The sequence below is a fragment of the Podarcis gaigeae genome, assembly GCF_964106915.1.
Source record: "Podarcis gaigeae genome assembly, chromosome: 2".
Classification (NCBI taxonomy): Eukaryota; Metazoa; Chordata; class Lepidosauria; order Squamata; family Lacertidae; genus Podarcis; species Podarcis gaigeae.
Genome location: NC_139679.1, coordinates 101270202 through 101282604, shown reverse-complemented (window position 1 = coordinate 101282604; position 12403 = coordinate 101270202). Strand labels below are relative to the sequence as shown.

Sequence of the window (12403 nt, the reverse complement as noted above, 5' to 3'; positions counted from 1 at the left end):
ACCTTACAGAAGAAAAAATCTGTACTTGCTGCCTTGTGGGACATATTCAGGAGAAGAAAAGTCTAAACCCTACACAAATCCAGAGTGGAGTCCCTAAGGCAGTTGGATGGTGCCTTGTACGCCTCCTTCCAGCAGCTCCTGCAACCAAGCTTGTGCCAAATATAATGCTCTGCTTTCCTTTGGACGGCATCTGCAATGCCGAGAGGTCTTGTCATCTGGGCAGCCCAGGACCTCCACACACACTGCCCAGGCTTGCACCCCAGAGAGAACACTTTGGTGCTACTAATGCAGCAAAAACAACATGGGAGGCAGCAGTTATGAGATACTGGCCTCTGCAGCCACAGCAGGTGCTAGGATTCTCCAGGGGTTGAACTTCACCTGCAAAGGTGTACTCCATTGTCTCCAGAGACAGACAGATACCAACAAATGGGGCAGCAACCAGTCACAGTGTAGAGGGCTGGACTAGGTTGATGAAGCCGAAATCCTTTTCCAGCAAGCCTATACCTTTCCCGATAGGATGGAAATGCCCATAGCTACTATTACAATTATAAAACTTCTTGCTACTTCCTTAACTTTCTTTAGCTTGAGCACTGTATGCTACAAATCTGCTAGTTGGAAGCACACCATTTGTTAGAAATATGGAATATAGAAACCTACCTTATACCAAGTTGGACCTTTGGTCCATTTAGCTCTGTGGGGTATTCCTGAAGATGCCTGGGCTTGAACCCAGCACTAAGCTACAGCCCTTTCCCAAAGCGGATTAGATCCTTTATTCTCTAAAGTCCTTGGGAGATTTGTGGGTGTGCTGTATCCACTCCTTCTGCTTAACCAAAAAATTGTAACTAGGAAGAACAAAAACACGCGCCACTAAAATTATCCCCAGAGTCATCAGTGGTCAGAATGACCTCCGTTTGACATGGAAACAGTCGTATTTCTTACAACCCAATATGAAATAACAATAAGCTTTGGTCAGTAGCATTACTCTTCTTGGCATGATTGCATGAGCAATGGAGACTATTAAAATGTGAAAAGTTATTGTTTCTTGACTGCAAGGCAGAGTTCCAAGAAAATATATATTATTATTATTCCCTGCTCAACTCCAGCTTTTGCACCAGATATTTGAATCAAATCCAGAGTAGATTTGTTGAACTTTGTCCCCACTGATGATGGTGGTGGTGATATTTATTTATACCATACCTTTCTCCCCAGAGTCAAAATGCCAATGGGCTTTACTTAGATCCCTAGAATTATAGAGTTGGTAGGGACCCTAAGGATCACCCAGTCCAATCCCCTGGGATGCAGGAATCTTTTTACCCAATGTAAGTCTCAAACTCATGACCCACGTTCTACAAACTGAGACACCCCTGCAGATTGATGTCAATGAGACAATCTCAACTAAGTCTGTATCTAACCCTTTGGCTACGCTGAGAGAGTGCAAGGAATCCAGACTAAAAAGTCTTGTTTTGTTCATGTATGGTATAAGGCAGCTTCTAATCTACTGATACATAAGTGTAATAAATATTTAAGGACCAGATTCAGTGCAGTCACCACTTAATTTTGTCTCAAGCAAATTTAGAAGGCAACAGAAAATTCGAGGGAAGTTGAAAACAGCATTATAAGGTTTATGAAATTTCTCAGGAGTGTCTTCCACATCCCCAGCCCCAAGACATAGACAGTTTGGGCTGTTCAAGGCAGCAGTTGATTATTGGGAGAAAATGAATTTCTCATGTTTCAAAAGTCCAAAGCAAATGTGGCTGTTATCAGAACTTCCTTAAACCAGGCTTATCTCACTCACTCCAGATTTATTCAACCCAGCTAAAAGGAAATATAAAGATGTTGAATTAAGGCTATAGGAACTGCCCTTTCCTCACCTTTTTTATTTGGTAGAGAATGGGAAACCCAGAGTCAAAACTGAGTTCTCCAGATCTTTCCACATCCTCTCATCCACTCCATCCTCATTTAAGCTCCCTGCTTGTTGGATGAAGCACCAGAGCTCCAAAGAGGAAGGGGGTCTATAGGTAAGCTTCTCAAAATGTGAATGCAATGCAAAAAAGAGGCATGTTTATTTGGCATGCATAAGATGTGCAGACAGCATCGTCATCCTTGCTGTGAAATAAGTGGTAGTAGCACTTCATCCCTGCTCCATTGGCTATGGCATCAGTTCAATATTAATTCACAGGGACAAATGTTTGTGTATCTTTAGGACTACAGGCCCCATAATACACATGTAGAATGCATGTGCTGCGACAACAAGGGGCAGGTTATATCAAAAATGGAGATTATGGCTTGAACTATGGGTGTGCACAATCAAACAGGTTGGTTTTAATTGAATTGAAGCCCCTTGCTTTGAAAGTTCCTTTTGTATGAAACTAACTAGGGTTGTAATTTTAGTATCCATGTTCAAATCTCATGCATTGAGCATGCCTTTCATGGAGGCAGACTTTGCTTTATCTGTAGAGGTTATGCTATATCCCCAACAGCTTTAGAGGGGAGTTTTAGTCTCTCTCTCTCTCTCTCTCTCTCTCTCTCTCTCTCTCGTGTGTGTGTGTATGAGAGAGAGAGAGAGAGAGAGAGAGAGAGCGCGCGCGCGACCTTTTGGCAGATTTTTTTTTTTTTTAAATGTAAAACAGGAAGTCTGGCTTCAGTAGGACTTATCTTTTGTTTATACTTAGATAAAAGCAAAAGAGGAATGTCAGACTTCACAGAGCAAATCCTTAGAGCATAATCTCCAGACTCCCATGGCAGCGTAAGAGCAGGACCACACTGTGAATATTCATGCAGGCACTTAACAGCCCATACTAATAGCAGCGTGGGGCATGGTCAGTGGACAATGGCTGCGTTCAGACATGACACCAAACACCCTCCTCTCCCCTCTCCTTCTCTGATATGGCTGCGAGAAGGAGGTTCAGAGCATCTGCTTCTGTTTCAACTTACTAGAATTGTTGTTTTGTCCAAACTGGGGCTAGTTTAAACTATGGTTTGTCCGAACAAAACCATGTTATACTACAGTTTATGATCTTGGCTTGTTCAGGTGAACAATAGCTTAAGTGCAATTGGTGGATAGGACGAAATTACAAACTGCGGTTAGTTTAAAAATGGAGCGGGTGCTTCTGTTATGAATAAAGAGTAGCAGCCATGGTAGTTGCTTGCAGCAAAACCAACAAAGTCTTTTGGCACCTTTAGCAAATTTATCATGGAATAAACTTTCATGGACTGCAGCCCACTTGGTCAGATGCAGGTACACATATGTACAAGTGGGGAGGGTGTAAACAGTGAGGTCAGAAGGAAATGAAGTGCAGAAAAGTACAGGCGGTGACAATTACCTTATTAACAGTGACACCACACAAAAGAGCAGTTGATAACACAAACATGCTAGCATTGGTAAGCCTATTTAACACAAGTAGTGTGGGTTGTTGTTTTTTAAGAAAAGAAATGAGCCAATTTAATTCACATGTTGTTCACCTATTGAACCTCTCGATGAACTGTAATTCATGTTTTGGTCTCCCTTTGGAGTGCCTTTGCTCACCAGTGGCCACTTTAAGGTCGAGTACAGTGTCCTGGGAGGCTGAACCAACCATTAAAATAAGGCATTAAATAAGGATCAAAGGCAAAACAACCACATTTATTGAATACAGTTCAGAAAATCCAAGAGCTCTTTCCCCTACACACTTACATTCACAGGTGTTAAGTTACCAGGCATAGGTGTTCTGACTGCTAGATGGCCAGTCTAGGAGTTTAGATAGAAGGATGGAAGGAAGGAAGGAATCAGTATGGCTGTGGCATCTGCATGCTGCTCTAGAGGGATGCTCTAGAGGGATGTTCTTTGCACACTTCCCCACTGCCTTTTGCCAATAGATGCTATCTGGGGTACAGGCTCTTACCAGCTTTCCCCAGCTAACAGGAGATCAATTGCCTCCTTCCTTCACACTCCTTGTCATCTTGGCCACAGGCTGTTAGCACATGGTCAGAGAAACTTTGGTCCTATAACACCAATGATCGGGTCTTTGCTGACCTTGGGCTGTTCTTCCATGCTGAAGACAAACTTACAGGGCATGGTGGGGTGCTGTTTCTTCAGCCAATTATGTTTTGTGGAGTTGAAATGCCCATCTTTGAGATGACGCTACAGATTGTCTGCTGCTTCTTTCCCAATTGGAATGTTTTTTTTTTGCTAAGCTAAACATTCATGCCTCGCTCACACCATTTACAATTAATCCATATTACATTGTGAAAGTCTGGCATTCTTGGAGGAAATCAAAGGCGCAATATTGTGGAAATGCAAAATGCCGTTTACAAAGAAAAGACACAGAGTTTATACTTGTAAGCTTGACGGGAAGCATTAAAGGCCTCTTATAAAGGAAATGCATACATTAGCACATTACACTGCTGGATACAGAAAAAGCTCATGTTAGTACATACATCATAGCAAAAGCGTAACACTTCCAAGCTCCAACTCACGGCCCCACCCAACGGGAGGAGAAGCATGCTAAACTTCAGTTTAGTGCTTCAACCCAAGCAGGCCAAAAGGTACCACCCAGAACTGCTTTCAACAAATTCTCATTATTGTTATTTTGAGAAAGATTCTGCAAAAGGAAGGAAATCTACAGAATCTTTAGGCTTGACAATACAACTGCTATTCTCAGAATACACTCTTGGTTCATTAGGGATAGCATCCTTCAAGACTGTGCAGGATACTGCCCTTGGGCATATCCTGCTTCTGGGCAGCATTAACATTATCCAAATTCCCAAGGAGTGGCTAAGAATCAGCCCACATTAAAATACTTCCATGCACACCCAGATTATTCTAGAAGAATCCAACCCCAGGCCAATCAGGGATGGGCCATAGTTCAGTGGTGGAGCACATGCATTGCACACAAAAGGACCCATGTTCGGTCCCTGGCAGGTCCAAGCAGAAATCTTGGAAAGCAGCCTCCAGTCTGTGTAGACAAGTGGTTCTCAACCTGTGGGTCCCCAGATGTTGTTGGACTACAACTCCCATCATCCCTGACCACTGATCATTGCTGGCTAGGAATGATGGGAGTTGTAGTCCAGCAACATCTGGGGACCCACAGCTTAAGAAACACTGGTGTAGACAGTACTGAGCTAGATGGACCCAATGCTCTGACTCGGTATGAGGCAGCTTCCTATGCTCCATTTTTGATGCAACCATTCTGACGCATTTGGAAATGGGGTCCAATGATCACACACAGGGCACATCTGCAGTCCCCATCCCTGACTTACATATGTCCATGATTCATCGCACTACATGCATACAAGTCCGGGCCGGCCCACACATGAGGCGACTGCCTCAGGCACTAGGATCCGCAGGGGTGGCGCACCTCAATATAGGTGTTTATTTTTTTCCTGCTGTAGTCCTGCGTCTCCCCCAAACTCTGCTTCTGAAGTCTGAGGGCACAGGGAAGGGAGAAGCCTCCTAAATCAGGGACCTCATCTTGTGTACCTTCCAGCTGTGCAACATCACCTTTAGGCCCAAGACACACTGGTACATACATTAAAAGCATAAAAAGCTGAAAACAAGCTAAAAACAAAACAAAAAAAGTTAAGGGAAAGTGGCTATTGCATGCAAGTATTATAATGTAGAAGATTAAAACTAACTACAACTTTAGCCATTGCCAAATCACAGACTGGCCCACCTAAACATTGGCCCTCTAGTTAAATCTCAGTATGTTCCCAACTGTCCTAACTGCACAGCATTTTTGTTTAAGAGAAGAACATGGCTACAAATTCAGAGTGGCATCTCGGGACTGCTGTGGTCTTAGATGCAGGGCCCATGATCTAAGACAAAATCCGGTGAAGAATGTGGAACTTCTCTCTGATCCACAAGCTTCCAAAACCTTCTTGAACTTCTTTTGCACATTGATGGTTCCTTCTATTCCCCCTTTGCTCACAACTAAAATTTGGTTCCATGCTGGTAAATGCCATATCAAGAGGGGAAAGTTCATCATATCACTTTACACTTACACCACTTACTTTTGAGGAAACTGATATGGGTCCCTTTATCAGGGGAGACACTCTGAGCCCAAGGTCACTGAAAGACTATTTAACTTCGTATCTTCTTTCCGCTACGGTTCATTGTGGCACTGCTTGGACAAGGCCTAGTCACCATAGCAACCATTTTATCTATCTTTCCCCTCATTTCAGAATCCAGTGGCTAAAAAAATAAAAATAAAAATCTCTGCCTTCCTTTCCAACAGGAAACTGGCAATCCGGGCTGTTTATGAGGCACAGTGAGAGCCAGCCCAATGATGAGGTGGAGTGAAACACCTACCTCAGGCGGCAGAAATACAAGAGGTGGTGCCCTACCCACTCCATTGCTTCTGTCCCCACTAGACTGTCCTCCTCTTGCCGGTGAGAGGGAGGTATTCCAGCTTGTGGCATTGGCGCTCATCTTCCCTTAGGCAGAGTTCTTAAGCAATGACTTCTTCCATTCCATACCTCTGTAGGTATTGTCTTCAGTACACGTGGCCTGCCAAATTAAGAGCAGGCCTTCAGGAATGAGTCCCACCAATTTCAGTGGATCATCACATATACTCAGAAGCAAGCTCCATTGCCTTTAATGCGACTTACTCACAAATAATTGTATAGGGGATTGCAGTCATAGAGAAAGAGAAAGCCTTAGGGAAAGTACCCAAAAGCAAATTCCATTTCAAACACACAATTGCTGTGCTTCATCAAACTCAGCCTGCACCAGCAAAGCACGGTAGAGGTTTGTATACAAGCATTTGAGACATATTAAGACTGATGCTACATGTGTATTTATTTAAATGCAAATTGATTCCTTAAAATGTGTTTGCCGAAGATTAACACCTACCCTACGTGATACAAACACAGTACTAATTATAAACGCTTAGAGCCGCTCTTTATAATTTTCGAGTGATCAATTTGCTTTGCAGTAATGTTCTCTGGTTGCGAAGGCATTGTGGAGTTTTGAAGTTTACAAACATCCATCTCACATAGCAAGCCAATACGGAGAGCTGATTCTCCTTCTTGCCACTAAATATGCAAAGACAATTGTTTTTATACTGAAGATGTATTTTATAGGAAGAGTTTGTATGTCTTTGAGTCAGATGTAATCCCGGGCAACTAATCATGTACAGTACTTGGTGGTCCAAGATGTAGACATACGTTGTCCGGATGAAAAGACACATAAAACCCATTCACCACAGCTCAGATGTGCATCAGATGTAATGCAAATGGGAAATATATATTCATAGATAGATGCTGAAAATGTGCATAGATTACTTTTTCTAAACAGGTAAGTACGTAAGACATTTGTCTTTCACAGTAGAATGCTCTTCAAAACGTAACCATACTGGCTACATTAATTACTAAATCAAACATTGAATTCTGAGGCATGAACCTGACTGGCAGAGCAATGGAAAACCCCAAACTCATTGTGCTAGTGTCCCTCTGCCCAGCTCCACCAGACTCTGCTGGTGGGCAGTCTTCACCAGTTAGGAGCACCCCAACACACCCACCCCAAATGACCAGCAAGTGGAACCAGCAAGTGTCACATTCCTCTGTGTCCAAGCAGTCCCTGACCTGTAGATATTATATAATTACGTGATTACATTGTATATTACATTATTTATGTGCCTATTGTATTAGGTGCACTGTTTGATTGGCTGCCATGTGCACTCATTGCCAAATCTGGGTTTGCTCTGTATGTGTGAAACAGCTCTTACTAAAGGTTCTAAGGCACTGGAGAAACACAAGTGCACCCTGATTTTTTTATTCTGAAAGTGACTCGTCCTTTTGGACACAACTCTCAGGACAACCACCTTTCATTTTGATTTTAAAAGCTCTCTCAGCACCCCCAAGCTGTCAGTCCATATGACTAGATTTTCTAAGTGTGCTCCAAAAACTGCCAGCAATTCAGGACACTGGCAGACAGCTGCAGTGTTTACTTTGCATTCTGGCAGGACTCCAACACTGGGATGCTCCAACTGTGTGGAATTGTAAATACGCCATAATGAACTACTGCAGCCCTTTCTAACTGACAAGTACAATGAAAATGATCATTGATCTAATTTCTCCACCAAGGCATGTTGCAATCAGGTACACGAAACTTTGCGCTTTATCTCCTTCCAGCACTACTTTGGTATTAGACACATCAAACACCCCAAACAACCTAATAACTAATACATACAAGGCCCCATTAGTGAAGCCGGAAAAGTGCTTGCTCTGGATCTATGAAATCTTTAATTTAGTAAGTTCTGTTTGCCTTCTCAGTGGTCTTTAGATGAAGCGATGAGAGACATCAAAGGCAAGGGGGGATAACATACAGAGGGATACATTATTTGTATTACTGAAAACATTAGATAAAACCATGAGGGGTGGCATTCTTGAATGCATGAAGAAATAGACGGGTACGTGATTCTTAGGCTCCAATAAGAACCACGAGAAAATGCCCTAGGGCACACAAAGGGATGTTCTTTTGAGTGAACGTGCACCTGTAAGTTCCTAGTGCAGGGGTTGCCAGTGTGGCATCCACAGCCCCACATGTGCCCACAGAGGCCTTCACCCATACCCATAGCCTCTCTGCCACCCCCACCCCCCGCCAATCTGAACTCAGGTTTGAAATATATTATATTTCAGGGCATGTTTCATCATGCACATGGGATGGAGGGTTGCCCACAACCAACTCTTCCATTTGCAGTTGTGCCCACAGGCTCTCAGAGGTTGGCAAGCAACCCTTGTGCTGTAGAATCATGACAGCTAAGTAGGGTGGACCAATGGCATGGAACTGGGATTGGCGGTGGGGAAATGGTTGTGCTGCTCAGAGCACATGACGTGTTTTTCATTGGTCTTCCTAATAAAATCATAGAAACAAACAGAGATGAGACAACTCCAGTCCTGTCTCACTTCCTCACCTTAGCCCAGCCAAAAGGAGGAAAGAGAAACATAAAAGGCAGTAGGCTACCAGAAGAAAAGAATCCAGATAAAGTAAGAGATAAGATGAAAAGGCTAAGCGACAAACCACATGCGGTGCAGGAGATCTCTGATTGGACGTCCAGATGGGATTGTTTTGTTTTATATTAAAGTAGCCATACGGACTCAGATTTTCAGTGGAAGAATGGTGTGGGTATAAGGTGGCACTGTGGTCCAAACCACAGAACTTAGGACTTGCCGATCAGAAGGTTGGCGGTTCGAATCCCCGCGACGGGGTGAGCTCCCATTGCTCGGTCCCTGCTCCTGCCAACCTAGCAGTTCAAAAGCACATCAAAGTGCAAGTAGATAAATAGGTACCATTCCGGCAGGAAGGTAAATGACGTTTCTGTGCACTGCTCTGGTTCACCAGAAGCAGCTTTGTCATGCTGGCCACATGACCCGGAAGCTGTCTGCAGACAAACGCCGGCTCCCTCGGCCTATAGAGCGAGATGAGCGCCGCAACCCCAGAGTCGTACCTTTACCTTTAACCTTTTGCTGTTTGCCCCATCTGAATCACACACATGCACATGCACAGAGCTGGTATCAGCCTACCTGGGGCGTGGGGCAGGGAATACCGCCATAGAATACAGGTGCCTTTTTTCTGTTATAGGACTAATTCACTACTAGGGGTGAATTTAGACTGGGAATACTGTACAGAAAGAAGGGTTAGCCGATCCTTTACCCAGCCCTGATGCTACTCTGATCACAGCAACTATTTTAAAAGGATTGAAAAACTGGAAAAGGTCTGGTCATAATCTCCTGAATCACATGTGGTTTAGCCCTAAATATAGAAGATGAAATAAGAGATCGAGGAGGAAGAAGAAGATGGGGTTCGGGAGAGGGGTCAAGGGGAAGTGCAGCAACAGAGCGGTGATTTTGTTATCGCAGAAAGACTTATTTTCATGCCGTGATCTAATCAGTACACATATGGGACGGTGCACATTGGCAAAGAAGAATAAGCTACACAAATAAGAAAACTATGCTCTGGCAACCTTTAGGCTAGATTGCTGCAATGTGTTATATGTGAGGCTGCCCCTGAAGATGGTTTGAAATTCAGTTGGTACAGAATTTGGCAGCCAGGTTGCTTGCAAGGGCAAGAGGATATTGCAACACTCCTGCCCTGACCTCACTGGCTGACAATTAGTTTCCGGGCCTATTTCAAACTGCTAGTTTTGACCCATAAATCCTTAACGGCTCAGGATCACAATACCTCAAGGACCTCCTCTTCCCATATAATAAGAATAATAAATAATAACATTTTATTTATATCCCGCCCTCCCCAGCCAAAAGCCAGGCTCAGAGCGACTAAGAGCAATAAAAGTAACACAGCATTCTAAAATCAATTCATTTTAAAATCAATTCAAAATCAAATGAATGGCAACCATTGGGCTAGAGTTCTATGAGGATTACAGAAGGAGGGGGTCAGGCTGTGCCTTGGCCAAAGGCTTGGTGGAGCAGCTCTGTCTTGCAGGCCCTGCAGAAAGATGTCAAGTCACGCAGGGCCCTAGTCTATTGTGACAGAGCGTTCCACAGCCGAAAAAGCCCTGGCTCTGGTTGAGGCCAGCCTAACCTCCCTGTGGCCTGGGACCTTCAGGATGTTTTTGTTTGAAGACTGTAAGTTCCTCTGTGGGGCATACCAGGAGAGATGGTCCCCTAGGTACGAGGGTCCTAGGCTGTATAGGGTTTTAAAGGTTAATACCAGCAACTTAAACCTGATCCTGTACTCCATCGGGAGCCAGTGCAGCTGGTATAGCACCAGGTGAATGTGATCCCACGGCGGGGACCCCGTAAGGAGTCTCACTGCAGCATTCTGCACCCACTGGAGTTTCTGGGTCAGTCTCAAGGGCAGCCCCACGTAGAGCGAGTTACAATAATCAAGTCTGGAGGTGACAGTCACGTGGATCACAGTGGCTAGGTCAGGGCAAGAGAGGTAAGGAGCCAACTGCTTAGCTTGGTGGAGATGAACAAATGCCGCCTTTGTTAAAGCTGCAATCTGCAACTGACCTGGAACCTGCAATCATCATCTGACGCCCTTATTGATGTGTCCCCTCCATGAGAGGTCTGGAGGTTGACAGCACACAAATGGGCCTTTTCTGTGGTGGCTCCCCATTTGTGGAATGCTCTCCCCAGGGAGACTCACCTGGCACCTACATTCCATCTTCTTCCAGGCCTTCGGCTAATTAAACAATCTGTGGCCTTTAAATTCGTGGTGGGGTATATTGCTTCATTTGTTATTATGTTATGGAATTTTGTGTTTTTGTATTATAAACCGCTCTGTGGTCCTCAGCTGAAGGACAGTATAATTAATCAATTAATTAATTCATTCATTAATTATTAGTCCAGACATCAAGTTAGGAAGAATAGCAGATCCCTAATGCATTGGTGCTGCTACAGAAACAAGCAGTTCAGGAAGAAGAAGAAACCTTCAAGGAGATATTCAGAAGGGGTGATTTTATTTTATTTTAAGCACCACTGCCAAATAAATAAATAATTTCTCGATCTACACACATGCAGAGGTGGTACCGTTTGGAAGGCAAAGAATCACAAAAATATTTAGAGCCCTCCTCCAGCTGTTTGCAGATAAAATCTGCATGACTTATTCATCTTGCCTCTGGATCGAAACTGGCACAACAGAGATTTTCTCCATCAGTTACTGTCCATGGGGAATTGGTGTGTGCGCATGCGAGCACATGACCCAAAAGAGAAAGAGTTCAGCTTGTGCTAGCGAAAAAAGTTGCTTCACTAGCAAAACAGCTGAATGGAAATTTTGTTGGTGGCTTCAGGAGAGTTGCTTTCCGCATACCCCCTTTTCCCTCTCCATTTTTTAAATAAAAAAAAAAAATCAAGAACTGGCTCCTTTCCCAAGTCTAATTAACAGCTGTTATTTCTGCCCTCTCCAGCTGCGAAAAACAAAACAGTTAACACACAAGTGCCTCCGACAACACAACTTCAGCCGACCCCATGCTGCCCCAGTACCTTTCCCAACGTTACACAACATTATATTCAGGCAGCAGTTTGAATACGACATGAAAAAATGTCAATTCATACTCCCTCCTTTCTCTTTTTTGCTTGTCAGCTGAGAACCATAAAAGTGTCTGACTTGTCTCTATGGTAGAGATGGATAACTGGTGGTCCCCAGGCTTAATTTGTTTATTACTCACATTTATTAGTTGCCTATCAACCTGGCCTTCTAGGCAATGTTACAAACAAGCAGTTCAAGCAAAAATGAATACAAAAATGCAAGCAGCACAATAAGCTAACATTCTAAATCGTGACATCAATAAACACACACACACAGAGTGATGGCAATCCCACCAGGTTAAAAAAAAATGCTGTAAAAGTGAAGACCGAAATAACATTGATATCAAAGTTTTAAAAGAGTACATCTGGTCTTAAAAACATATTGCAGATGGTACAATAAAAGCTGAATGTTATTAAAAGGCCTGGATGAACA

At 43.6% G+C, this 12403-nt stretch overlaps 1 long non-coding RNA gene across 1 annotated transcript in view; it reads left to right on the top strand.

Annotated features, from left to right (window-relative positions):
* Positions 1 to 12403, top strand: part of LOC310838190 — a 582108-nt gene that overhangs the window by 116568 nt on the left and 453137 nt on the right. Inside the window, exon 2 of the long non-coding RNA XR_014560780.1 lies at positions 9283 to 9418. This is a non-coding gene — a long non-coding RNA (uncharacterized lncRNA). The remainder of the gene's footprint in view (positions 1 to 9282; positions 9419 to 12403) is intronic.